A 10,442-nucleotide genomic window follows, 5' to 3' on the forward strand; every position below is an offset into this window, starting at 1 on the left:
TAGAGTTGAGTCAAGTAATTAACAACGAATATCCCTTAATTTTCCTTTCCACGGTACTTGGTCAAAGAAAGAAGAGCACTTAACCAGGACAACACTTTTGATAAAACATCACTTTTTTATAAAACAAAAGGGGTTATAGTAATGGTCGGCGAAAAGGAAATTTTCTTAAGCTCGTCAACCCTGGAAGAGGATGTTCAGGAATTATGAAATACCGTTGTCATGCTTATGGGTGCAATAGAAGGACTAAGAGATTGGATAATGGTTATCGAACATCGTTCTCATTATCAACACCATAGAGGCCATGATCACACTACCGAAGGACGCTTCATCCTCAAAGATCGCGTCCAAGACCTCACTGATTCAAGTTTCCTTCATGTTCCTCCGCGCGACAAGAAGGCCAGGATTAGTAACGATAACAACAGTGGCTGTAAAGGAAAGAAGAACGATATCCTTCTTCTTCCGAAAACACCTACTCTAGCAACAGTGTTGGTATTTTCAACCTTAATGAAATCTTAGCCATGGATAATTGAGGATTTAGAAAGCAACTAAGAAAGGATTTCACCCCTATTGGAATTAGCTATAATGATGCTTTCGATCGACTCCATGCAAAGGAACTCATTACTCCTATTGGACCCATTCAAGATCCCCCACTTGAGAAGAGATTGCCTAGTTGGAACCCAAATGTACGTTGCAAGTACCATCAAGGTAGGGGTCATACTACCGAGAGCTGTTGGAAGCAAAAGGAAACAATCCAATATTTGATCGACAATAACAAGCTTCCTATACCTCCAGTCGGCAAGAAGACCGAGTGATGATTTTTATAAGACACAAGACAAGAGGCGAGCGTCAACGACAAGATTTCATGACCTCTTTTTCTATTTCTTTTTTTTTTTACTTTCCCCAATAAGTCTAGCATAGGCACCTTTCTTTAGATTTGCTTTGTAGGTTTTTTTTATCTCCCTTTCAATAAAATGAGCATTTTATTTCTTGCATATGATCATTACATTGCATTGCAAAAAAAAAAAAAAAAAAAAAAAAGGCCAAACTAAGCACAATGTATACCAATGATTTGAGGCACCCCTTGTACCCACATCATGTCACCTTTCACCCTTCAAATATACAATCCTATCTTGACAAACCACTATGAACTTCGTCTAACGATAGACCTTTATTTTTTCAACCCATATCTACCTAACCTTGGGATGGGATGGTGTGCAATTTATGCAACTTTAAAAAAGCTTGAGTGATTTCAAAAGATCAAAATAAATAAAATATCAAAAACAATAAAAGTGTACAAAAGGGCAAGTGTTTCAATGTCTTTGACATGAATATGTCTTTGATATGAACACGTCTCAGATTGCGTTTCTTATCGAGTGCTCGGTACCGTGCCTGAGAAACATGAATGCCAAGTGAGTGATAAACCGCATGATCGGGATTGCCCACACTTATAAAAATAAAAACAAAAAAAATACAAAAGCAAAAAAGAGTTAAAACACTCAAGCATAAAAATACAAAGATTCAAAAGCAAGATTGCACACCTTGGGGGCTTATGTAGGGTCCTGAGCCTTTATCCCTTTCTTCTTCAACCTTTAGCCTAACCACGGTACAACCCTCAAAAGACCTCTTTGAGGTATACACACACTTGTGCGAGGTTCGGCTAGAGCTACGTTTGGCCTGATTCCTAACGGATACGTAGGCAACCTCACATTGGGGTGCGGTCGTAATAAAAATGTATTCATATTTACATTCATAATTGATCATATCAAGGAATTTCCAATGCTCATCCCTATTCATTTAGAGCTAGATTCGGGGGCTTGATCCCTACATTATTAGCCTACCCAGCCCAAGAGTCACCATCATTTGACTCTTTTCAATATATTTTTCAACACACTTAGCTCTTGCGGCCTAACTTTAGTGTCACTTTCACACACTACACAGATACATGATCAAATAGTCTTTCCCTTAGGAACCATTTGTCATGAAATCTTAACACAACGTTGGAGCATGCCTTGTCATAAAAAAATCAAGATCAATCATCATTGCATCACAAAGTATGAAGTACTTAGCCTCCGCGCTCAAGCTACCTAAATACTTTCATTATCAAGTCAACTAGGATAGTCTAAGATGTTACAATCCTTGTACTGTGAGAGACAACATTAACGGATTAAGCTCATTCAACATGCACCTTCAAAAACTTCACTTCGATCTTTTTCGTGTTTTTCTTTTTCGGGAGAAATTTGGTACCCTCCACAAAAAATGACGGAAAATTTAATGCACACACGGGTCATGAGTCACACGTGTCATTTCACTTCGAGTCGAGTCAACCTCGAGTCAATCACAGCGAGTCAAGTTTATACCTTGAGTCGTGTCAAGTCAATGAGTTAAGCGACATTAAACCTTAGGTCAACCCTAAAATAATTAAAGAAATTAGCAAAGTCCTATAGTCAAAGATAAATACAGGAGCATCCCAGCGGCAGCAAGGCAAAATAGGGAAGACCCGACTCCAGCGCCAGACGACAAGGCTGTCGCCTGGCGGCAACATCTGTCGCCTGGCGACAGAAGAAAAGCGCGGCGCCAGATTGTCCCAGTGTGCACCGGTGCGGCGACAGGATACATGGCCCTCATAAGTGACTATGCGGACCTCATACAACAATTTCGGGTTCCTTGGTACGCCAGTTAGCCCCTATAAGCAATTTGACATGATTAAGTAATCGGCTCGATTACAATCACAATAGATGATCGACCTGATGAAAGATCGTCTCACTTAGCTTAAAGCGCCTAAACATTGGCTCATTGCAAAGGCACCGACATAATGGTTCATAAGCAGCAGAAGGCCAACATAATGGTTCATAAACAACAAAAGCGTCGACGTACTGGTGTAGCGGAAGCAAAGTTCAAGCGAACTTTAAAGGATCCACAGGCATTGGTCTTCGGTGATATTCTTTGGAGTATTATCGCAACAACTGAAGATGGCTACAAGCAGAGTTGTCTTCGATCGTGTTCCCTAGGATGTGGATGATGATCACCAACAACTGAAGAAGGCTACAAGCAGAGTTGTCTTCGATCGTGTTCCCTAGGATGTGGAAGATGGTCACAAAAAAAATTGAAGATGGCTACAAGCAGAGTTTTCTTCGATCGTGTTCCCTAGGATGTGGAAGATGGTCACAAAAAACTGAAGATGGCTATTAGCAGAGTTGTCTTCGATCGTTTTCCCTAGGATGTGGAATATGGTCACAAAAAAAATGAAGATGGCTACAAGCAGAGTTATCTTCGATCGTGTTCCCTAGGATGTGGAAGATGGTCACAAAAAAACTGAAGATGGCTACAAGCAGAGTTGTCTTCGATCGTGTTCCCTAGGATGTGGAAGATGGTCACAAAAAAAAACTGAAGATGGCTACAAGCAGAGTTGTCTTCGATCGTGTTCCCTAGGATGTGGAAGATGGTCACAAAAAAAAAACTGAAGATGGCTACAAGCAAAGTTGTCTTCGATCGTGTTCCCTAGGATTAAAAGATGGTCACAACAAAAATGAAGATGGTTACAAGTAGAGTTGTCTTCGATCGTGTTCCCTAGGATGTGGAAGATGGTCACAAAAAAAATGAAGATGGCTACAAGCAGAGTTGTCTTCGATCGTGTTCCCTAGGATGTGGAAGATGGTCACAAAAAAAAAACTGAAGATGGCTACAAGCAGAGTTATCTTCGATCGTGTTCCCTATGATGTGGAAGATGGTCATAAGCAGTGGAGAATGACTACAAGCAGAGTCATCTTCGATAAGATAGGAGGCAGCTACAAGCAGAGCGGTCTTCACCAAATGGAACAAAAATCGGTTACTTCATAGACGTGTGCTCGACGGTGCAAGATACGTGTTTCTTAACTCTTTTATCTATTTTAACTAACACTAGTTTGCAGGTATCGGCATTACAAGAATGATTTAGGATCGCAGAACGTTTTGAGTCATTCTCCGTCCCATCGCTACTTTGACTTTCGTTTTCGAAACTTGCGTTTCTCCAAACTCAGTCAAAGTGGGGGCTTCTATAGACACCCAAATGTGTCTCCCCAAAACCAAACCCAATTATGAATACCTTTTGCGTCGAATGATAATCGAACGAGGTGAAAGTGTGAAAGTTCAAGTGTTGCGGTTAGTTTTTATTAAATTCTTTCTTTCTATTTTCGAAAACAACTCTATTTTATGAAAACAGAAAATCCAGTTTAGTTTGTTCCATGACAAGGGTCCAATAATAGTGTAGTTGGATAGGGCTTGCAAAGAGCTTTCCAACGATATATTATAAGCCCAATTCCGATGAATAATGAGGAAGTTATGGCCAAAATACTAAACTGGGCCCGGTTTGATCTTTACATGCGGCCCAATGATCTAGGGGAGGGCCCAATATTAATTATTATTCCTAGAGTTATTAGAGTTAATTACAGTCTTCTAGAATTCTCTAGAGGGTTCTCTTTATCCTAATAGAATTAGAATTAATAATTATATTTTGATAAAGTTTTATTTGGAATAAAACATTATTTTATGAAAAATACGATTTCAATTTTCATACGGACTTTACAAATTGATTTTGATTGATAAGTGGACTCCGTGTTTGAAAGCGCGTAGGAATCCAGGCTGTCGCCACGCGACAAGCCTTGTCGCCACGCGACAGACCCTGTCGCCTGGCGACAAGGTCGGTTTTGCAGCGACAGAGTGGAGTTTTATTCCTTGTCAAATTCTACCTATTTCCGGACTGTTTTATTATAAATAGGGTCCTAAGTCTCCGTTTTTATTCATCGATAATCACCAATTATCATCTACAATCAACAATCGACAAAAATAATCATATCTCTCTAAAGCTAGAAGCTTTCCTTCTCTCAACTCTTTTTCTAAACCTTCCCTCTTACAAAATTCCGCATTCTCGAGATCTAGACACACCTAGCCAAGTTCAAAGTTGTCTTCGCCCTAGACGTGAAAGGTTATAATTTCTGAGGGTTTGGTCCCAAATCTCGATTTCAATTATTTAATTTAATTGTTTGATTTTTTATATTTTCCTTGAAGTTACTAACGCGTGTATTTTGTTATTAGAAAGAGGCACGAGGCATCAAAGTACGTAATCTTATTGCTCTATTCTTGTAGAAAGCATGTTTAAATTTGTTTAATTCCTAGTATCATGTTAGGATGTTATTATTGCTTTCCAGTATCATGTTTAGAGTGCTTCCTCTTTTCTAATATCATGTTAGTATCATGTTAGGGCTAAAGCTTTGATCTTTATTGTTTAGTGACATGCTAGGGTTTGTTATTAATCTTGTTAGTATCATGCCTAGGATCTTGCTATTAATATTATGCTTTAACATGATTATGATAATTATGATTATTATGATTGTTATTATTGTTATAATTATTGTTTTGATGATTATTGTTATGTTGCTTGATGCTTATTTATTGTTATTGCTTGATCACGCCTTTTATGCATGTTTAAAGGGAATTTGTACTTGTAATCACGCTTAATAAGATAATTAATAATCTTATTTAGGGGTAATATGATTATAATTCAAGTGATCGCCAATAATAGTTTTATTTGTGCATTAATAATCAACCAACATAGATAAACAGGGTTAGGGTTAACCTATTGATTGCATATTAGTCAGAAAGCGCACATGAATACGAGAAGAATGAAGTAGAGGCCTATTATTAGGGCAGGTTCAATCTCTTTTAGGTTGGATTTGTACCCTCATCCCCGAACCCTATTTGGTTCAAGACCTTTTGGATCGTTAAGGGGTGTAATCTTCACCTTGTGAACGGTTTACAAGTTCCTAAAACTTGTTGGCGACTCTTTTGCTCTAGCTTCCTTCCCTTTGGACGCCACCATGCTTCAGTGTATGATCACAGTGGGGTTCAAGCTTGGGGTTAATGGCTTGAAATATTCCCTACAACCTTCATACCTTTCTGCCACATCTCTATGAACATCATATATCAGACGTTCAATATCGTCATGCATGTCTTTAACATCCCTCTTATTATTTGATGTTGTTGACATGCCCTTTTCATAGCAATGCCATCCTTCAGTGTCAGGCTTGATCTCGTTTGCAATCAAATGATTGAACACTGTCTCTCTACGATGCCAAAAGTGGTGATAGCATGCCTTACACGGGCAAGTAATTTGATCTCCAATTGCTCGTGTAGAGAATGCTTTATCTAAATAATCCTCTACACCTTTCTCATACTCATGACTAGATTGTAAGAAGTTGGTCCAACTACTCATTTCGTCTCCTTTATCAAAATTAAACATAGTGAATTCAAAGATTTAAAATATTGGCATATAATTTTAACATTTCTAAAAGGAATGACAATATCCATAGAAATAAACGCCCATAAATTCAACCTTGTATAATAACAACAAAAAACAAACAAGTAGGTCCAATTGTATGCTTAGATTAGAAGACTACTATACTTCAGAGAAGAAAACAGCTTAATTTAGGAAACTTTTTCCCTGTCTTTAGGTTACTATCATCTAAAAACTGCTGATGTCAGTTTTTTTTTTTTTAACCCAAGGCAAAGGTATACACTTCTGCTAGCCTTCTAGGTAGGCTTATACAACCTGTCGAATCTTCACCAAAGTTTTAGGGATGAATGGGTTTGGACTATAGAGTGAGAATGGAAGATGGAAAGTAGAGAAGATGGGTAGAGGATAAAGAGGTAAAGGGCAAGTTCCACGTTGGGGAGGGGTGACAAAACAGAGGGGAATGGGAACTCCAAGAATTTAATAGGGAAATTCAATGGTAAAAACCACCCACCTAACAGCGACAAAGGGAAATAGCATTTTAGACCACCTTTCCCTTTATTGATATCCACAAAACAAAGGACCTGGAGAATATGCCAACTTTCTGAAATATTGTTCTGCTTGAGGAGTAGGCATCTTGTGTATTGTTTTATCTAAGAAACTTTCTACCCTATTATTTCAAATATGGAACTCCTATTGTTTAATAACTTTCAAGAAGATAATTTAAAGACAAGCTGCTACCCCACTTTCATGAGTTAAGTTTGAGCTTATCTTAACATATTTAATCAAGGACCTAGGCAAGCCCTTTCAAGCTTTGATTATTGATTAAGGAAAGAAAATCTAAAACTGATTGAATCAAATGAAACCATCTAAACTAATTTTTATTAATCCTTATTCTAAACTAGCTATTATAATGACTGAAAACTAGCTACTAGCACAATTACTATCAGAATTAAGGGCCAATTACCCCAAGCTAATTTCACTAACTAAATCTTCAATTTTTATAATCATTCGATTGCACATCACATCACATCACACCAAGCCAAGCATATATACATGCATACATATAAAATGAAAAGCATGTTGCAAGCCACATAACTAATGAGAACATTGATTAAAAAAAATGCATTCTACACAAGTATGTCTCAGAAAATCCGTTAATATACAAAAAAAAAAAAAAAAAAAAAAAAACAAAAATTGCGTGAAACAATGAATAACATCAAGTGCAAATTTCAATTGAAATAAATATAGAATCCAATCAAAACCAACCCTATAACTAGATTGTGATGATAATTTAATTCACGTTAAATTTAATGATTACATAACCTAAAAATTAAAAAAAATCCACCAAAAAAATAACTAATATACCTTATTGGAAGCGCAAGTTGTAGAACCCCAGATGACGATCGAATTGACGACTGATGTTGTGATGTAATTTGCGAATTGAACTTGAATTGCGAGATTGGGTTTTTTGTGATAATGGAAGAACGAATGTCGCTGCTGATCGAATGAGGAATGAAATTGAACCTAGGATTGAGATATTGTTTTTTTTTCCTTAATTCTGGCGGTTAAAACTAATTGAGGCCCAAATTATTATTTTTTAATTGCTTTGGCGGTAATCATAAACTTATATAATAAATTGGTAATTAAATTTGGAGGTTAAGACTAACTTAAACTTTATTATAAATGAATAATCACCTTCAAATAATGTAACACCTATTAGTGTTTCCGTAAAATGTTACTTATTTTAAAAGTGTTACTATGGAGTGTTACTTATGTTAAAAGTGTTACAATGAGTGTTACATTCAAATAAAGTGTTACCAAAGTGTTACTTATTAATCTAATATTTTTCATTTCAAGAATTGTTACCAATTACATGTTACATAAAGTCAATTATGTACTAAATTGGGCTCAAACCGGATTTTACCTACGGCCCAATGATCATGTGGAGGGTCCAATGGTTTAATCCCATTCCTAAACTAATTAGGACTGATTAGAAACTTCTATTGGTTTCTAAAAGATCTTAATTATCGTTTTTGAAAAGATAAGATTAAAGGATTTGAAATTGAATAAAAACTTTCCTTTTTTAAGTCCTAATTCTATTCGAATTTAAAGATGTTCAAAGACAGTCAGATATTATTTTCGTGCCTCATAATTTTTATCCAAATCTTATATGGTTGGATAGATCTTGAAATTATATTTCCAATGATATATTATAATATTAATTCCGAACTATAACGAAAAAGATATGAAAGAAATACGAAACTCTATCCAAAACTGACATTTTCCACTATTTCGGCCATATCTTTTATTCTACAAAAGATTTTAATCTGATTCTAACTTTGTTGGAAAGTAGACTTTGAGAGCTTTCCAAAGACATATTATATGACTTATTTCGACATTTGGATCAAAAGTTATGATAAAAACAAAATCCGCAAAAAACTGTATCGTCGTGCCGCGACAGCTCTGTCCCATCGCGGTAGCTTTGTCACGCTGCATTGGACCCTGTCGCTGTGCGACAAAACCAATTTTATTCCAATTTGAATTCTAACTCTATTTTATCATTTCCGAACTATTTTCTCTATAAATAGGGTTGATATTCTCCGTTTTTAAATCATCAACAATCATCTAATTCTTTCTCTTCTCTCTCTTAAGCTAGAAACTTATTCTTTCTCCCTCTTTCTAAGCCTTCCCTTTTCAAATAAAAATATCGCATTCACGAGTCCTAGACACACCTAACCAAACTCGAAGTTGCCTTCGCCCCAGACGTGTAAGGTTGATAATTTCTAAGGGTTTGGTCCCAAATCTTATTTCAATTCTTTGATTAGATTTATTATTTAATATTTTCCTTGAAGTTACTAACGTGTGTATTGTTTTGATAGAAAAAGATATGAGGAAACAAAGTAGGTAGTTTTTATTGCTCTATTTCTTTAAAAAGCATGCTTAGATTATTTTAATTCCGAGTATCATGTTAGAATGTCTTTATGATTCCTAGTATCATGTTTAGGGTAATAACTAATATTTCTAATATCATGTATGTTTCTAATATCATAGTTTGCTTCCTATTTCTTCTATCATGTTAGTATCATATTAGGGATTAAAGCTTTGATCTTTATGTTAGTGACATGCTAGGATTGGTTATGAATCTTGTTAGTATCATGCCTATGATCTTGTTATTAATATGCTTTATTGAGATTATTATTATGATGATGATGTTTGTTGTTATATTATTATGTTGCTTATTATTATTGTTATTGCTTGATCACCCCCTCTCTTGCAGGATTAAAGGGAATTTGTACTTGTAATCACGCTTAATAAGATAATTAATAATCTTATTTAGGCTAATATGATTTTAATTCAAGTGATCACCAATAATAGGTTTGTTTGTGCATTAATATTCAACCAACATAAATTAAACAGGTTTAGGATTAATATATTGATTGTATGTTAGTCAGAAAGCGCACATGAATATGAGAAAAATAAAGTAAAGGCCTATTTTTAGGGCAGGTTCAATCTCTTTTAGGTTGGATTTGTACCTTCATCCCCGAATATCCAGTCATGGTTTCAGACCACTATGGAGTTAGCGATCGCATGGATCGTGAAGGGGTATAACCTTCACCCTATGAACGGTTTACAAGTTCCTAAAACTTGTTGGCAACTCTTTTGCTCTAGTTTCTTTCCCTTTGGACGCCACCATTCTTAAGTGTATAATCACAGTGGGGCTCAAGTGTGGGATGCTTGAAATATTCCCTACACTTGTGTTACCTCTTAACACTTGACTTCGACCTAGCTTAGGCACACAATTGAGAGCACTTGAACATAACCGTTCCTAGTGGTTCGACCCTTGACTTACCTCTATACTTGTATTTAGGTTTGTTAAGTGATTATAAATTTTGTTTGGCTTTGGGAGGATTAGTTAACGACCTAGTTTTTCCCCTATCATTAAACTGAAACGAAATTCTAAAAAGTAAGTAAAAAAGATCAGAGAACAACTTAAGACCCACGCTAAGATGTGGTACCTCATTATGGCCTTTTAGGCTCCAATGGGGCATAGTAGGGCTTGATTGGGCCAAAACTACTTTAGTTTAGCAACTCCACAATAGACATGGCATTCACACACCTAGGTACCTTAGATGCTTCTCTTGATATTGCATAGTCCATCAACTCCTCAAATGTT

Source organism: Chenopodium album, chromosome 14, assembly GCF_948465745.1.
Source record: "Chenopodium album chromosome 14, dcCheAlbu1.1, whole genome shotgun sequence".
In the NCBI taxonomy this organism is placed as follows: Eukaryota; Viridiplantae; Streptophyta; class Magnoliopsida; order Caryophyllales; family Amaranthaceae; genus Chenopodium; species Chenopodium album.